Here is a 17,629-nt window from a genome sequence, read left to right as displayed (position 1 = left end):
GTGTATATGATTGTAATGAAATAAAACTTGTGAACTTGTTTGTATATTTTTGTGGTGTTCAGTGTGTGACAGAGATTTTCTTGTAAAGAGCTGAGCACTCCTGATCCTGTGTGATGTGTGTGAAGTGTAGACATTAAGTTTTCAGTGCTGCAGACTCAGAGGTGGGCAGCCTGTTGTTGCACTTTAATGTGGGTAGATGGCAGCACAGACCACTTCATCTTGGCTGGATCAAATTGAAAACTCACGTTAAGTTTCTTATTAAAGAATAAAACTTGGAGAAAAAAAACAAATGTTTGTATGTGAACAACAACCTGATTTCAAATCTGTGGGTCAGTGAAGAATAAGTACTGAGTATGCACAGAGAAACAGAAACAGAAGCACAGTCCAACTCCCCTGGAGGGCGCGCTAACATTAACACGTGTCTGCTGAAAACAATTTCACTCAAAAAGACACATTGCAGATGAAGGACGTTTATTAATGAAGTAAAGTATCTCCATCATAAAACAAACCACATTTGAACCTGTTAAAATAGAGAAATGTAAATTCATTCATATCTCACAGTGACACAGACAGCTGTAACATCAAACATCACATAAACAGTGATTCATTCCTCTATGAACTTTAAATAAACACATTAAAGAGATTTTGTCTGAGTCCTTCTTTCACTTCAGTCTGACTTCATGAAAACTTGCTGCTGAGCACTTTAGTTATAAAGCAGAGGTTAAAATGATCGTCTGAGTCTCCAGGATTCTCAGGCTGAATGAGGACACATGTTACAGATGTTCTCTTTATGACTCCTGAGACAAAAACTGACCAAACGTTCCTGCAGGTTTTACTTTGTGGCTGAAGTCGACTCATGTTTGTTCTTTGTTATCTCAGACAGGTGTGTTTGTTAGCCACAAGAATTCATGTTTCCATCAGACAGAAACAACCAATGAGGGGCAGACACACACTCACATTTCAGATCTTCTGAGGTTTCCTTCATGAGGAGAACAAACAGAATATAAACCAGTGTGTTTACAGTGAATGTGTCAGGTCTGAGCTGCTGTGTGGACCAGTTAGAGAGCAGCAGCTGGATCCCAGTGGTTGGACTGGTGGACGACTTCAGTGAGGAGTCGATGACATTTGGCTCTGGTAGAAACTCTGCACACACAAACACACAGGAGGAGAATATAAGCACAAAGCAGAGCCTCTCTGTTCTCTTTAGATACAGCAAAGCATCAGGACATGTCAGTGAACGCATCACAGTTACAATAATGTAACTTATTGAACTTTGACACATTTTGTGCAGGTGTGTCAGATCACACAGCATCTGCAGAGACACAATCTTGTTTTGATACATTTTAACTGCAGGATGAAAAATAAACTGATTAAATAACATCAAATTGCTCCATCTTAACAGGTTACTGGCACCAGAATATTTAGTGGAACTGGTGCTTGTGTCCCAGTCAGTGTGTACATCCTGAGATGCTGCAGCCACAAACCCGTTCACTGTTCCCAGCTCACACTTAAAGACGACTGAATGTTTGCTGTGAGGACTCCTCGATCCTGGGACGACCTGCCTGAAGAAATCTGGCTCGCCTCATCAGTGTCGTCTTTTAAATCCTTGTTAAAGACTAATATATAAACTTTAACTCATCTTATTCATCCAGCTGTTGGAAGTTATTCACCACATGACACTGTGAGTCTGTGTGGCCGTAGTTTGATTCATATTTTACTCTTTGCTCTTTCACTCATCGTCTCTGGGAAGCACTCGTAACGATGGTTTGAAAAGTGACACAAACTTAAAAGTAAAGGAAAAGTTTGATTGTGAGCAACAGATTTATGGTGTTTGTACTAAAAGAAGAGCAGCTGTACCTCTCAGCTCTGACTGTTTTTCCTTCTCTTTGACTGACGTCTTCAGTTCTCACTGCTGAGCCGACTGCAGCTGCATCTGCACAATAAAACACACACACAGGACGTCAGTGCACGATTGACTTTACCCAGAATCCTCTGCAGGAGAAAATGGAAGGTACTCATGTTTAGCTGGACAGAGAAAAGTTACAGGAAGTCGTGATGTCGCTCTGATGTTGTTCAGTTTGTCCTGTACAACATTTTTCTGAAGTCTCATATAAAGACGTCTGTTTTCTTAACAAAGTGGATTTTCTACAACAGTTTCAATGATAAGAAACAAAATGAATGACATTAGTTATGGAGCCTTTTGGTAAATATTCAGAGAACAAGATGGAAAAACAATCAGTTACAGGAGCAAACATCATGCTGGCTTGAACACATATTTGTTGTTGAAGCTTCTCAGTATTTGAAACATGAAGATTTGTTAGTGTTTTTTAATGAGTTCATCTTTTAAACCATTTTAGCCTCGATTGTCCTGTTAAACACTATTTAAACTTCTGTCTCTATAATGCAACAAAGAGTCAAGTTTAGCCTCTCTGCTAACTTCAGGCTAAAAACACTGATGACCTCCAACGCTGCCCCTCAGCCTCCTGGTAGAGGCTCCTATGGACCCAGCAGGGTGACAACAACACCCCATCAAAGGGACAAAGACACTGAGCAGCATGCAAAGAAGCCCACTCACTATAAACAGCATGTAACTAATAAGAACTACAATGGGATCATTGATGGAGCTGGACTGTTGTCAGAGTGCAGCTTAGAGGAGATTCTGAGTTTAGCAAAACCTCCTCATGGCTTAAAAAGTCTAACAAGTGTTAAGATTTCCTGTGAATATTACTGTGAACACTGAGACGCTCACCTGTTTTCAGTGCAGCTCACTTTGTTATTGTTACTCATATAGAATTAAATAAAGTATTCAAATAAAAAGTGTAAATATAGACTTTAATTAGCCAGTTTGTTATGCTGCACCGAACAAACGCACTACTCTCACATCTGGTGTGACGGGACACGAGCTCCAGCTCAACCTCTGACTTTACTGATGAACGAGTGAAAGTGAATTCCTTTGTTTAGTTTATTATTAGAATATGTTTGTTTGTTAGAAAGTGTTATAGATGCTATGTTATGTCCTACAGAGCAAATATTTCATATTCAGCCTTCATGAAGCGACCAGTTAAGTATTAAATCTTCTATAGCAATAATTCATCTTTGACGTTACATTATTTATATCATTTCAATGTATTCTTCATTTCACACATTTACATTGTTCTAAATATAATGTTTAAATAATTTTCATATTATTGAAGTCAGGATTATAACAGAAGGGTCACAATCATGGCTGCAGCAAATATGAAGACGAGGCTCAATCAATATCAAATACAAACAATATTTAAAGTGAGTTACTGACTCTTAAACTTGTAACTTTATTCAGTAAAAACTGTTTATTCTACCAGTGTTGTAATAAAATAAGTTGTACCATCAATAAATAAACAGCTGCTGAGGACTCGTTGGTGTAGCGAAGGACTAATGTCCTAAAGAGTAATATAGTACACACTCCTTCCTGAGACGACTGACATTTCCAACACTTGCACTGTTGACTCTGTGTTGCACACTGCTCAAAATAAAGGGAACACAAAGATAAGAATCCCAGATCTGAATGAATGAAATATTCTCATTAAATACTTTAGATAGTTGAATGAGTGGAAATCCAATGTAGCAACCCATGGAGGTCTGGATTTGGAGTCACACTCAAAGAGGAAAAACACTCTACAGTAATGTCCTTACAACAAGTCAAAGTGAAGCTCGGCAGTGTGTGTGGCCTCCACGTGTCTGTATAACCTACAACACCTGGACATGCTCCTGATGAGGTGGTGGATGGTCTCCTGATGGACCTCCTCTCAGACGTGGACTGAAGCATCTGCCAACTCCTGGACAGTCTGTGGTGCAGTTGGTGGACGGAGCGAGACATGACGTCCCAGATGTGCTGGGTTGAATCAGGTCTGGGGAACAGCTGGACCAGTCCACAGCATCAATGCCTTCGTCCTGCAGGAAATGCTGACACACTGCAGCCACATGAGGTTCAGCATTGTCTTGCATTAGGAGGAAACCAGAGCTGCCCGCACCAACATATGATCTCACAGGGGGGTCTGAGGATTTCATCTCAGTACCTAATGGCAGTCAGGCTACCTCTGATGAACACATGGAGGGCTGTGCAGCCCCCCCAAAAGAAATGCCACCCCACACCATAACTGACCCACTGCCAAACCATCATGCTGGAGGATGTTGGAGGCAGCAGAAGGTTCTCCACGCTGTGTCCAGACTCTGTCACGTCTGTCACATGTGCTCAGTGTGATTCTGCTTTCATTGCCAATGGCAAAGTTGCCATCTCGGTGTTCTCTGGCAAATGCCAAACGTCCTGCACGGTGCTGGGCTGTAAACACAACCTCCACCTGTGGACGTCGGGCCCTCATGCCACCCTCTTGGAGTCTGTTTGTAACCATTTGAGCAGACACGTGTACATTTGTGGCCTGCTGGAGGTCATTTTGCTCTGGCAGTGCTCTTCCTGTTCCTCCTTCCACAAAGGTGGAGGTAGCGGTCCTGCTGCTGGGTTGTTGCCCTCCTACGGCCTTCTGATGTACCGGCCTGTCTCCTGGTAGCGCCTCCATGCTCTGGACACTACACTGACACACAGCAAACCTTCCTGCCACAGCTCACATTGATGTGATCCTGGATGAGCTGCACTACCTGAGCCACTTGTGTGGATTGTAGACTTTGTCTCAATCTATCACTAGAGTGAAATCACAGCCAGCATTGAAAAGTGACCAAAACATGAGCCAGAAAGCATCAGCACAGAGAAGGTCTGTGGTCACCACCTGCAGAAACACTCCTTTATTGGGATGTCTTGCTAATAATTCCCACCTGTTGTCTAATCCAACAGTGTGTGGCATTGATTGTCAATCAGTGTTGCTTCCTAAGTGGACAGTTTGATTTCACAGAAGTGTGATTGGCTTGGAGTTACATTGTGTTGTGTAAGTTTTCCCTTTGTTTTTGGAGCAGTGCATTTATTCTGTGTACTATTGTATTTATGTATTATCATTCTTTTCTATCCTTACTAGGGCTGTGCGATATGACCAAAATCTCATATCCTGATATAAAACATCTATCGTCCGATAATGATATAAATCACAAAAATGTAACATTTTCTGTAAATTCTGTGAATCTCGGGCAGCTCGACTTGCTTGAAGTGTTTCCAGCTGCACGTCGTGTACCTGGAGTCGAGTGTTTTAACCGATGAAACGATACATTTTTAGACATAAGTTGTAGCTGTTTTGCTTCTCATCCGTAAACACTGCATACTCTTTCACGCGATTCAGTTTATTTTGAAAAGTCTCAACAGGATCTTGAGCTTTATTGTGAAAGGTTTATGTGGAACATAAACAAGCGGACACACGATGGTTTTACAGTTGTTGTTGCTAACGACGACGCATAAAAACAGGCGCTTGTGCGTCCGTAGTGTGGTTATATTGAATATAAGAGCAAGAAATGAATATAGCCACTACAGCGACCGTCAAAACCATGAAAAAATATTGACGTAAACAGTTTATTTTGCGACACCACGAAACAAACGATAGCGTAAACTGAAACGATAGACGTTTTTATATCGTCATCTGATATATATGGTTATATCGAACAGCCCTCATCCTTACTCTCTCTATCCAAGCACAATACTGTTGAACTTATTCTCAGTTTATCTTCTGTATAGTTGTAAACATGTATATTTGAATTTGTTATATTTTCATGTCATTTTACAGTGTTTTTCACCTTTGAAGGAGGACGATGTTTTGTCCCACTGTTACCTGAGTGTGTATTGTTTGGTTGACAATAAAACTCGACTAAAGCAACAGAGTACTGGTACAGTACTAGGTTTGCTAGTACTACATTACTGTATATTACACACACACACACACACACACTCTTCATCAGCAGCAGACAGTCTCTTTGATGTTGATACATTTATCCATAACTGTGTGAAAACAGCACATGTGGAGGTGCAGGGAGGGAAACCCCGGGTTAACTGAGTGAGTTTTATCAACTCATATCAGCTTCATATGACAGAATATCCTGATTACCAATGTTAGCGTCAACTAATCTGAATAACAGAAATATACCCTGGGTATAATAAACCTGCTCTGTAGTGCAGGAGATTCTACTTACAGAGCAGACACAGCACAGATGTTTCCTTCATCGTCCTTCTCACTCATTTCAGCTTTTTCTCATTTCTGTCTCTGACACCAAGTAAAGTCGCCCTTTTCCTCCTTCCTGTTGGTACAAAGAGAGTCGAGGTCAGATACATTAGAAATATATACAACTATTAACACACTGTAACGGTTACTCTCTTCTAACACGTGGTATGAACGCCCTGTTACTTAAAGTTGCTACAAAAACACACAGATAGTTTTTTTTAAAGAATATTTCCAAGATGGACGTCTGATCGACATCACGGATGTTACACCAGTGTCCATTTGATGAACCTCTTCAGCATCACCTGCCTGTCACCCTGTCAGACTTGTTACGACTCATCAAGCGACGTCACCGACCAGCCAATCGGTGACATCACAGTTTAGTACCTGCTCAGATCGCTTGGAAACCCGGCCGAGCAGATACTAAAGAAATACCAGGTGGTGGATGCAAAGCCTGGATGTCACCATGTGGCCCTCTTAAAAATGTATTTAGGTACTTTAAATATACACAACATGTAAACTATAAAAATAATAAATAAAAGTTATAATGCTACTTATGTCAGCTGTAACTCTCATCTGGACTCTAATTTTACAGTTTTGATTTTATTATTAAGTGTCAGTGCACTTATGTTAACGACAGTGAATCCTTAAGCTGTCATCATCGATTTTCACCTGTCAGTCTCATTCTGTCCTTTCTGAAAGTCTTCAACAACTCAATTATGATGTGACTGGAAACACAATGAAGACAAAATATTAGGTATAAAATAACTGACTGGAATATTAATTCTGTTTTATCAACATATATAAACACATTTAAGGATCTGACTGCAATGTTTAAAAAAAACAAACAAACAAATGAACAGTTATTAATAAATATAACAAACATACAGTCTTTTAGAAAGTAGAGCCGATCAATGCATTTATGGATTATTGGAGTTTTTACAAAACTGATCATTTAAACAGAAGTCATTTCCAATGTTTCTATTTATTTTTATGTGTATTGTCTTTACTTATATTGGTAAGTAGAGTTCAGTGAACATGATTTATGACGGGTTATATAAAATTTAGAAATTAACTGTTTTGCAAAGTATCTCAAATCCTGCGTTATTTGACACGTTTCACATATACACCAACAAGTCATTTACAACAATGTAAATACGGCCAATCATTTTAATGCGGAAACCAGGAAACCAGTTCGGGGCACAACCGTATTTGGCACCGTTACCGTCCCGAGCGAACGTCTTCACGGCGACAAGATGGGTAGCGGTGTTCGTACGTCGCTCTTCGGGATTCTTCTCGTCTGTTATTTCGCGTTTGCGTCAACAGGTGAGTATGTAACTCTTAGATTGCTGATGAATTGATTTGCCGTTATTGGCATATTAAACACACGCAACCGGGACGTAAGCGTGATTAGCGAAGCTCGCCGGTTACCGGGCTTCGAGCGCAAGTTAGCTCGCTAGTTGCGAAGTAGAAGCGGCTCTGTGTGGTGTGAGTTTTCTGTGTGTTTTGCTTAGTCTTAGTATTTGTGTGCAGTTTAAGTGATCACTGTTAGAGCCACCGAGACTTGCTGAACATCGTTTTTCGGCTAAAACCTCACATAACAGAAAACATTCACTTGGCTCAAAGCACGGCTACCTGCCGAGCTAGCGACAGCAAAGCGACACGTCAAGTTAGCATAGCGGTACAAATCAGAGTAGCGGGCAAAAGCGGACTGGTCCCGGATTACTTTCACGTCATAACAGGGGTTTTTAATCCGGGAAACCTGAAGTTGGTACTAATATAATGCTATTAGCATGTGCAGTGCTCTGCTACGGGAGAAAGTTAAGGATAAAAAAGCTCGAAACAGGCGTTTCGACACGGTGTCGCACTTCCGTAACGCGCGCTATGCTAGCGATCAGCAAAGGAGGAGAAGCGCTACCGCGAGTCTTAATGTTCGCGGCGGGTAACAGGTCGGCTGGCTTCACCCCGGCGCACAAATCACAGCTCACTTGACCGCGTTATCTCAGGAGAACAACCAAGCCACTAAAGAAGTACTAAAACTCGAGGAGACGCACAACTGGAGCACTGTTTGCGCGCACTGTGTGTGGATTATTTAACCATCAGAGCCTGGTTAAGGAACAGTCATTTTTGGTCTCGCATCAAGTACCTGCTGAGAACATCACTGTAGTGAAATTTATCTGAGTTTTCCCCATCCAGAAACTGGATGACAGCGAAGGTCATGGACAAAAGAAAATAGGTCCTGTTGATATTTGGGCTTCGTTCCGCCTGTTCCAATAAGAAGTCATCCCTCACTTGAGAATGCACTCAAACTTTAACATTTCCGCAGCAATTTGCTGAAACAACCTCTGAACCAACAACAAGGATGTAAGACTTCCTAAAACTATAACTTCTTTTTCTAGGAGGTTTCACTTTATGGCAATGTAACGACATCCAACTGTAACTTTGTCACCAAATTAAAACATCACTACTTGACTAGCTGGTTGTAAAGAAAGCGGAGTAACCTGGATCCTGGCCAGTGAGCGCTCCCGACGCTGGGGAACGCTCCGTCGGTGATAAATGGCACAACGCTCAACCAGAGCAGCAGCCATGTTTCAGCGCTACAACCAGACGTGAAACACGACCTTCTTATGACTCTGTGTGTCTGTGTTTTACTTACCCCGACATTCAGAGGCTCTAAAAACATACTAGCAGCTCCTTTGTGCCTGATCCCACACGTCAGCAAACATGAAGACGGTGAAAGCTGCTGATAAGCTTCGTTTTTGTCGACGTCACGATTAAAAACAGGCTCCAATATCCAAAGTTAAGCCCACGTCGATTTCGAGTAAAGGGCATCATTGTTTAAAGCTCCTAGCAAAGCTGTTTTCCACCGTCCACGAACGATAACACAAACAGCTTCTCTTCTCACGGAGAGAAACCGTGTAGCGAGCTCACAAAGATTGCAGCGGAAGCGCGTTCCCTGTGTGCCTGCAGAGCGAGCCGATGACCGATAGGGGGCAGTGTACAGTATGGTACATACTACAGCGCGCCCAGGTTGGCACGGAGTCGTGGGCCTGATGTCTGAACTGGGAGCTCATTGCATCATTTAGTCAGCCCTGTCACCTGCATCTATCTGATACTGATTTCTCAGAGGGAGCAGTGTAGTAGATGAAGAGCTGATGGTGAAATCAGGAGCAAAAACTAACGAATGTTGGTTGAATTGAATGTTGGCCTGGTCAACACAAGTTCAATTCAATTTTATTTATATAGCGCGAAATCACAACAACAGTCACCTCAAGGTGCTTTATACTCTAAGGTAGACCCTACAACAATACATGTCCAGGAAGTTCATGTCGTGTTCACAAAGATGATGATTATGTGAACAGAGGTGGACCTACAACATGGCTTCATGTCTACAAACCCACAAAGTCTTACAGCAGTAAGGATGCACCCGTGTCATCCATGTGATCTGCGTGCTCAGAGCCTGGCTCTACAATCACCTGGACACAGAGAAACCTTGATGTAGATGTTTGATGAGCTAAAGTCCACAATATTAAGATTATGTGTATATTTTACTGTGGGGAAATTACTCTTTCTGCATTTGACCTGTTCACTCAGTGAAGCACTGAGCAGCCACTGAGCAGGCGCCCGGGGAGCAGTGTGTAGGAACGGTACCTTGCTCAGACATACTTCAGGGTAGCCGTTCAGTGGATTTGAACCCCCGACTTTCCGATCATGTGGCGACCACTCTGACTGACAGCCTATACAGACATAAACTTATTATCATAATTTCGTTCTGTGGTCACCAGAAAAACAACCTGAAATAATAACCTGAAAAACATTGCATATTTCTGAGCATAAGAACAAAAACAACAAATATGCAGCTGTTCAAAGGTGTTTGCAAAACATCTTTTTTTAAAAAAACAAAAAAATCCTTTCAAATTGTGTTTTTGTTTGATTTCTAACACTGGGAGCTAAACACAAGTTGTTCTGTTTGCACTGAGATATGTTTAGACTTTGTTCTTTATCAAGAATTTATCGCTTTGTTGTTCGTCTGAATTCTGTGATTCCTTAACAGATTTTAACAGGTCTATGGTCACGTTTGTGTGATTCAACCAGCATAAACCAGAGAGCAGTTGTGTCTGTTCCCCACTCCGATTGGCTGATGTTGAAGTGACTGTTTCCTCTCTGCTCTGTTGTTACATCTTTCAGACCAGAAAACCATCACGGGTCAGTCTGGACAGAACGCCACGATGACATGTCGAGCTCCAAACAACAACTTCACACTTGTACAGTGGAGCAGAGCTGATCTGGAGCCAGAACATGTTGCTGTTTACAAGGGTGGACAGTTCCTTCCAGATCACCAGCATCCATCTTTTAAGAACCGGGTGGATCTGCAGGACAGACAGATGAAGGATGGAGACGTGTCTTTGATTCTGAATAATGCAACGAGTGCTGATAGTGGAAAATACAAGTGTCGTGTGTTCAACAGAGGAACTGTGCGCAGGAAGAGAGCCCTGTCAAAGATTCCTCCCATCAGCATCATCCACCTGAGTGTTGTTGATCCTCCAGGTGAGTGAGTAGAGTTGAGTGTGTGTGTGATCAGAGGTGAAGCTGCTTCCTGGTTGTTGATGTTTGTTTCTAAAGATGTTGTTGATGAGACTTTTTAGAAAGCAGCTGGTCTGAGTGATGTGATCAGAGTGCAGTAGATAATGTCTGACAGCAGTTTGAAGAGGAAATGGATTCTGTTCTGTTCTTCACTCATCACCTACCTGACAGCTGACACCTCACACCTGTTTCTCACCTGCAGGTCACACAGGAGGACACACAGAGGATGGAGGGAAGGAGGCAGGAGGGAAGGAGGATGGAGGGAATGAGTTGTCTTGGGAGTTGTTAGCGAGGGTGGCAAGAGGGATGGAGTTGTTGGCAAGGGTGGCTAGAGGGATGGAGTTGTTAGTGTTGGAGACAAGATGGATGGAGTGGTTGGCGAGGGTGGCTAGAGGGATGGAGTGGTTGGCGGGGGTGGCTAGAGGGATGGAGTGGTTGGCGGGGGTGGCTAGAGGGATGGGGTGGTTGTCGTGGGTGGCTAGAGGGATAGAGCTTTTGGCGGTGTTGGCTATAGGGATGGATTGGTTGGCGAGGGTGGCTATAAGGATGGAGTTGTTGGCAGTGGAGACTAGAAGGATGGAGTGGTTGGCGAGGGTGGCTAGAGGGATGGAGTGGTTGGCGAGGATGGCTAGAGGGATCGAGTGGTTGGCGGGGGTGGCTAGAGGGATGGGGTGGTTGTCATGGGTGGCTAGAGGGATAGAGCTTTTGGCGGTGTTGGCTACAGGGATGGATTGGTTGGCGAGGGTGGCTATAAGGATGGAGTTGTTGGCAGTGGAGACTAGATGGATGGAGTGGTTGGAAGAAGTGGCTAGAGGGATGGAGTGGTTGGAAGAAGTGGCTAGAGGGATGGAGTGGTTGGAAGAAGTGGCTAGAGGGATGGAGTGGTTGGAAGTTGGACTGAAGCATCTGCCAACTCCTGGACAGTCTGTGGTGCAGTTGGTGGACGGAGCGAGACATGACGTCCCAGATGTGCTGGGTTGAATCAGGTCTGGGGAACAGCTGGACCAGTCCACAGCATCAATGCCTTCGTCCTGCAGGAAATGCTGACACACTGCAGCCACATGAGGTTCAGCATTGTCTTGCATTAGGAGGAAACTAGAGCTGCCCGCACCAACATATGATCTCACAGGGGGTCTGAGGATTTCATCTTAGTACCTAATGGCAGTCAGGCTACCTCTGATGAACACATGGAGGGCTGTGCAGCCCCCCCAAAAGAAATGCCACCCCACACCATAACTGACCCACTGCCAAACCATCATGCTGGAGGATGTTGGAGGCAGCAGAAGGTTCTCCACGCTGTGTCCAGACTCTGTCACGTCTGTCACATGTGCTCAGTGTGATTCTGCTTTCATTGCCAGGGGCAAACTTGCCATCTCGGTGTTCTCTGGCAAATGCCAAACGTCCTGCACGGTGCTGGGCTGTAAACACAACCTCCACCTGTGGACGTCGGGCCCTCATGCCACCCTCATGGAGTCTGTTTGTAACCATTTGAGCAGACACGTGTACATTTGTGGCCTGCTGGAGGTCATTTTGCTCTAGCAGTGCTCTTCCTGTTCCTCCTTCCACAAAGGTGAAGGCAGCGGTCCTGCTGCTGGGTTGTTGCCCTCCTACGGCCTTCTGATGTACCGGCCTGTCTCCTGGTAGCGCCTCCATGCTCTGGACACTACACTGACACACAGCAAACCTTCCTGCCACAGCTCACATTGATGTGATCCTGGATGAGCTGCACTACCTGAGCCACTTGTGTGGATTGTAGACTTTGTCTCAATCTATCACTAGAGTGAAATCACAGCCAGCATTGAAAAGTGACCAAAACGTGAGCCAGAAAGCATCAGCACAGAGAAGGTCTGTGGTCACCACCTGCAGAAACACTCCTTTATTGGGATGTCTTGCTAATAATTCCCACCTGTTGTCTAATCCAACAGTGTGTGGCATTGATTGTCAATCAGTGTTGCTTCCTAAGTGGACAGTTTGATTTCACAGAAGTGTGATTGGCTTGGAGTTACATTGTGTTGTGTAAGTTTTCCCTTTGTTTTTGGAGCAGTGCATTTATTCTGTGTACTATTGTATTTATGTATTATCATCCTTTTCTATCCTTATTAGGGCTGTGCGATATGACCAAAATCTCATCTCCCGATATAAAACATCTATCGTCCGATAACGATATAAATCACAAAAATGTAACATTTTCTGTAAATTCTGTGAATCTCGGGCAGCTCGACTTGCTTGAAGTGTTTCCAGCTGCACGTCGTGTACCTGGAGTCGAGTGTTTTAACCGATGAAACGATACATTTTTAGACATAAGTTGTAGCTGTTTTGCTTCTCATCCGTAAACACTGCATACTCTTTCACGCGATTCAGTTTATTTTGAAAAGTCTCAACAGGATCTTGAGCTTTATTGTGAAAGGTTTATGTGGAACATAAACAAGCGGACACACGATGGTTTTACAGTTGTTGTTGCTAACGACGACGCATAAAAACAGGCTCTTGTGCGTCCGTAGTGTGGTTATATTAAATATAAGAGAAAGAAATGAATATAGCCACTACAGCGACCGTCAAAACCATGAAAAAATATTGACGTAAACAGTTTATTTTGCGACACCACGAAACAAACGATAGCGTAAACTGAAACGATAGACGTTTTTATATCGTCATCTGATATATATGGTTATATCGAACAGCCCTCATCCTTACTCTCTCTATCCAAGCACAATACTGTTGAACTTATTCTCAGTTTATCTTCTGTATAGTTGTAGACATGTATATTTGAATTTGTTATATTTTCATGTCATTTTACAGTGTTTTTCACCTTTGAAGGAGGACGATGTTTTGTCCCACTGTTACCCGAGTGTGTATTGTTTGGTTGACAATAAAACTCGACTAAAGCAACAGAGTACTGGTACAGTACTAGGTTTGCTAGTACTACATTACTGTATATTGCTCACACAAACACACACACACTCTTCATCAGCAGCAGACAGTCTCTTTGATGTTGATACATTTATCCATAACTGTGTGAAAACAGCACATGTGGAGGTGCAGGGAGGGAAACCCCGGGTTAACTGAGTGAGTTTTATCAACTCATATCAGCTTCATATGACAGAATATCCTGATTACCAATGTTAGCGTCAACTAATCTGAATAACAGAAATATACCCTGGGTATAATAAACCTGCTCTGTAGTGCAGGAGATTCTACTTACAGAGCAGACACAGCACAGATGTTTCCTTCATCGTCCTTCTCACTCATTTCAGCTTTTTCTCATTTCTGTCTCTGACACCAAGTAAAGTCGCCCTCTTCCTCCTTCCTGTTGGTACAAAGAGAGTCGAGGTCAGATACATTAGAAATATATACAACTATTAACACACTGTAACGGTTACTCTCTTCTAACACGTGGTATGAACGCCCTGTTACTTAAAGTTGCTACAAAAACACACAGATAGTTTTTTTTAAAGAATATTTCCAAGATGGACGTCTGATCGACATCACGGATGTTACACCAGTGTCCATTTGATGAACCTCTTCAGCATCACCTGCCTGTCACCCTGTCAGACTTGTTACGACTCATCAAGCGACGTCACCGACCAGCCAATCGGTGACATCACAGTTTAGTACCTGCTCAGATCGCTTGGAAACCCGGCCGAGCAGATACTAAAGAAATACCAGGTGGTGGATGCAAAGCCTGGATGTCACCATGTGGCCCTCTTAAAAATGTATTTAGGTACTTTAAATATACACAACATGTAAACTATAAAAATAATAAATAAAAGTTATAATGCTACTTATGTCAGCTGTAACTCTCATCTGGACTCTAATTTTACAGTTTTGTTTTTATTATTAAGTGTCAGTGCACTTATGTTAACGACAGTGAATCCTTAAGCTGTCATCATCGATTTTCACCTGTCAGTCTCATTCTGTCCTTTCTGAAAGTCTTCAACAACTCAATTATGATGTGACTGGAAACACAATGAAGACAAAATATTAGATATAAAATAACTGACTGGAATATTAATTCTGTTTTATCAACATATATAAACACATTTAAGGATCTGACTGCAATGTTTAAAAAAAACAAACAAACAAATGAGCAGTTATTAATAAATATAACAAACATACAGTCTTTTAGAAAGTAGAGCCGATCAATGCATTTATGGATTATTGGAGTTTTTACAAAACTGATCATTTAAACAGAAGTCATTTCCAATGTTTCTATTTATTTTTATGTGTATTGTCTTTACTTATATTGGTAAGTAGAGTTCAGTGAACATGATTTATGACGGGTTATATAAAATTTAGAAATTAACTGTTTTGCAAAGTATCTCAAATCCTGCGTTATTTGACACGTTTCACATATACACCAACAAGTCATTTACAACAATGTAAATACGGCCAATCATTTTAATGCGGAAACCAGGAAACCAGTTCGGGGCACAACCGTATTTGGCACCGTTACCGTCCCGAGCGAACGTCTTCACGGCGACAAGATGGGTAGCGGTGTTCGTACGTCGCTCTTCGGGATTCTTCTCGTCTGTTATTTCGCGTTTGCGTCAACAGGTGAGTATGTAACTCTTAGATTGCTGATGAATTGATTTGCCGTTATTGGCATATTAAACACACGCAACCGGGACGTAAGCGTGATTAGCGAAGCTCGCCGGTTACCGGGCTTCGAGCGCAAGTTAGCTCGCTAGTTGCGAAGTAGAAGCGGCTCTGTGTGGTGTGAGTTTTCTGTGTGTTTTGCTTAGTCTTAGTATTTGTGTGCAGTTTAAGTGATCACTGTTAGAGCCACCGAGACTTGCTGAACATCGTTTTTCGGCTAAAACCTCACATAACAGAAAACATTCACTTGGCTCAAAGCACGGCTACCTGCCGAGCTAGCGACAGCAAAGCGACACGTCAAGTTAGCATAGCGGTACAAATCAGAGTAGCGGGCAAAAGCGGACTGGTCCCGGATTACTTTCACGTCATAACAGGGGTTTTTAATCCGGGAAACCTGAAGTTGGTACTAATATAATGCTATTAGCATGTGCAGTGCTCTGCTACGGGAGAAAGTTAAGGATAAAAAAGCTCGAAACAGGCGTTTCGACACGGTGTCGCACTTCCGTAACGCGCGCTATGCTAGCGATCAGCAAAGGAGGAGAAGCGCTACCGCGAGTCTTAATGTTCGCGGCGGGTAACAGGTCGGCTGGCTTCACCCCGGCGCACAAATCACAGCTCACTTGACCGCGTTATCTCAGGAGAACAACCAAGCCACTAAAGAAGTACTAAAACTCGAGGAGACGCACAACTGGAGCACTGTTTGCGCGCACTGTGTGTGGATTATTTAACCATCAGAGCCTGGTTAAGGAACAGTCATTTTTGGTCTCGCATCAAGTACCTGCTGAGAACATCACTGTAGTGAAATTTATCTGAGTTTTCCCCATCCAGAAACTGGATGACAGCGAAGGTCATGGACAAAAGAAAATAGGTCCTGTTGATATTTGGGCTTCGTTCCTCCTGTTCCAATAAGAAGTCATCCCTCACTTGAGAATGCACTCAAACTTTAACATTTCCGCAGCAATTTGCTGAAACAACCTCTGAACCAACAACAAGGATGTAAGACTTCCTAAAACTATAACTTCTTTTTCTAGGAGGTTTCACTTTATGGCAATGTAACGACATCCAACTGTAACTTTGTCACCAAATTAAAACATCACTACTTGACTAGCTGGTTGTAAAGAAAGCGGAGTAACCTGGATCCTGACCAGTGAGCGCTCCCGACGCTGGGGAACGCTCCGTCGGTGATAAATGGCACAACGCTCAACCAGAGCAGCAGCCATGTTTCAGCGCTACAACCAGACGTGAAACACGACCTTCTTATGACTCTGCGTGTCTGTGTTTTACTTACCCCGACATGCAGAGGCTCTAAAAACATACTAGCAGCTCCTTTGTGCCTGATCCCACACGTCAGCAAACATGAAGACGGTGAAAGCTGCTGATAAGCTTCGTTTTTGTCGACGTCACGATTAAAAACAGGCTCCAATATCCAAAGTTAAGCCCACGTCGATTTCGAGTAAAGGGCATCATTGTTTAAAGCTCCTAGCAAAGCTGTTTTCCACCGTCCACGAACGATAACACAAACGTTAATAACACAAACAGCTTCTCTTCTCACGGAGAGCAACTGTGTAGCGAGCTCACAAAGATTGCAGCGGAAGCGCGTTCCCTGTGTGCCTGCAGAGCGAGCCGATGACCGATAGGGGGCAGTGTACAGTATGGTACATACTACAGCGCGCCCAGGTTGGCACGGAGTCGTGAGCCTGATGTCTGAACTGGGAGCTCATTGCATCATTTAGTCAGCCCCGTCACCTGCATCTATCTGATACTGATTTCTCAGAGGGAGCAGTGTAGTAGATGAAGAGCTGATGGTGAAATCAGGAGCAAAAACTAACGAATGTTGGTTGAATTGAATGTTGGCCTGGTCAACACAAGTTCAATTCAATTTTATTTATATAGCGCGAAATCACAACAACAGTCACCTCAAGGTGCTTTATACTCTAAGGTAGACCCTACAACAATACATGTCCAGGAAGTTCATGTCGTGTTCACAAAGATGATGATTATGTGAACAGAGGTGGACCTACAACATGGCTTCATGTCTACAAACCCACAAAGTCTTACAGCAGTAAGGATGCACCCGTGTCATCCATGTGATCTGCGTGCTCAGAGCCTGGCTCTACAATCACCTGGACACAGAGAAACCTTGATGTAGATGTTTGATGAGCTAAAGTCCACAATATTAAGATTATGTGTATATTTTACTTTAACGATCCCTGTGGGGAAATTACTCTTTCTGCATTTGACCTGTTCACTCAGTGAAGCACTGAGCAGCCACTGAGCAGGCGCCCGGGGAGCAGTGTGTAGGAACGGTACCTTGCTCAGAC

The 17,629-nt window shown here is 43.1% G+C and overlaps 1 long non-coding RNA gene across 1 annotated transcript; it reads right to left on the bottom strand.

Annotated features, from left to right (window-relative positions):
* Positions 1-454: 454 nt before the first annotated feature.
* Positions 455-6,132, bottom strand: LOC113017197 (uncharacterized). Its single transcript, XR_003271414.1, has 3 exons — positions 6,103-6,132; positions 1,858-1,933; positions 455-1,143 (listed from the first exon to the last, which is right to left on the bottom strand). It is a non-coding gene; the product is annotated as an uncharacterized LOC113017197 (long non-coding RNA).
* Between the last annotated feature and the right edge of the window lie 11,497 nt (positions 6,133-17,629).

The sequence above is a fragment of the Astatotilapia calliptera genome, unplaced genomic scaffold, assembly GCF_900246225.1.
Source record: "Astatotilapia calliptera unplaced genomic scaffold, fAstCal1.2 U_scaffold_1, whole genome shotgun sequence".
Classification (NCBI taxonomy): domain Eukaryota; kingdom Metazoa; phylum Chordata; class Actinopteri; order Cichliformes; family Cichlidae; genus Astatotilapia; species Astatotilapia calliptera.
The sequence above is the reverse complement of the archived record's forward strand: the minus strand, read 5'-3'. Positions and strand labels throughout refer to the sequence as shown.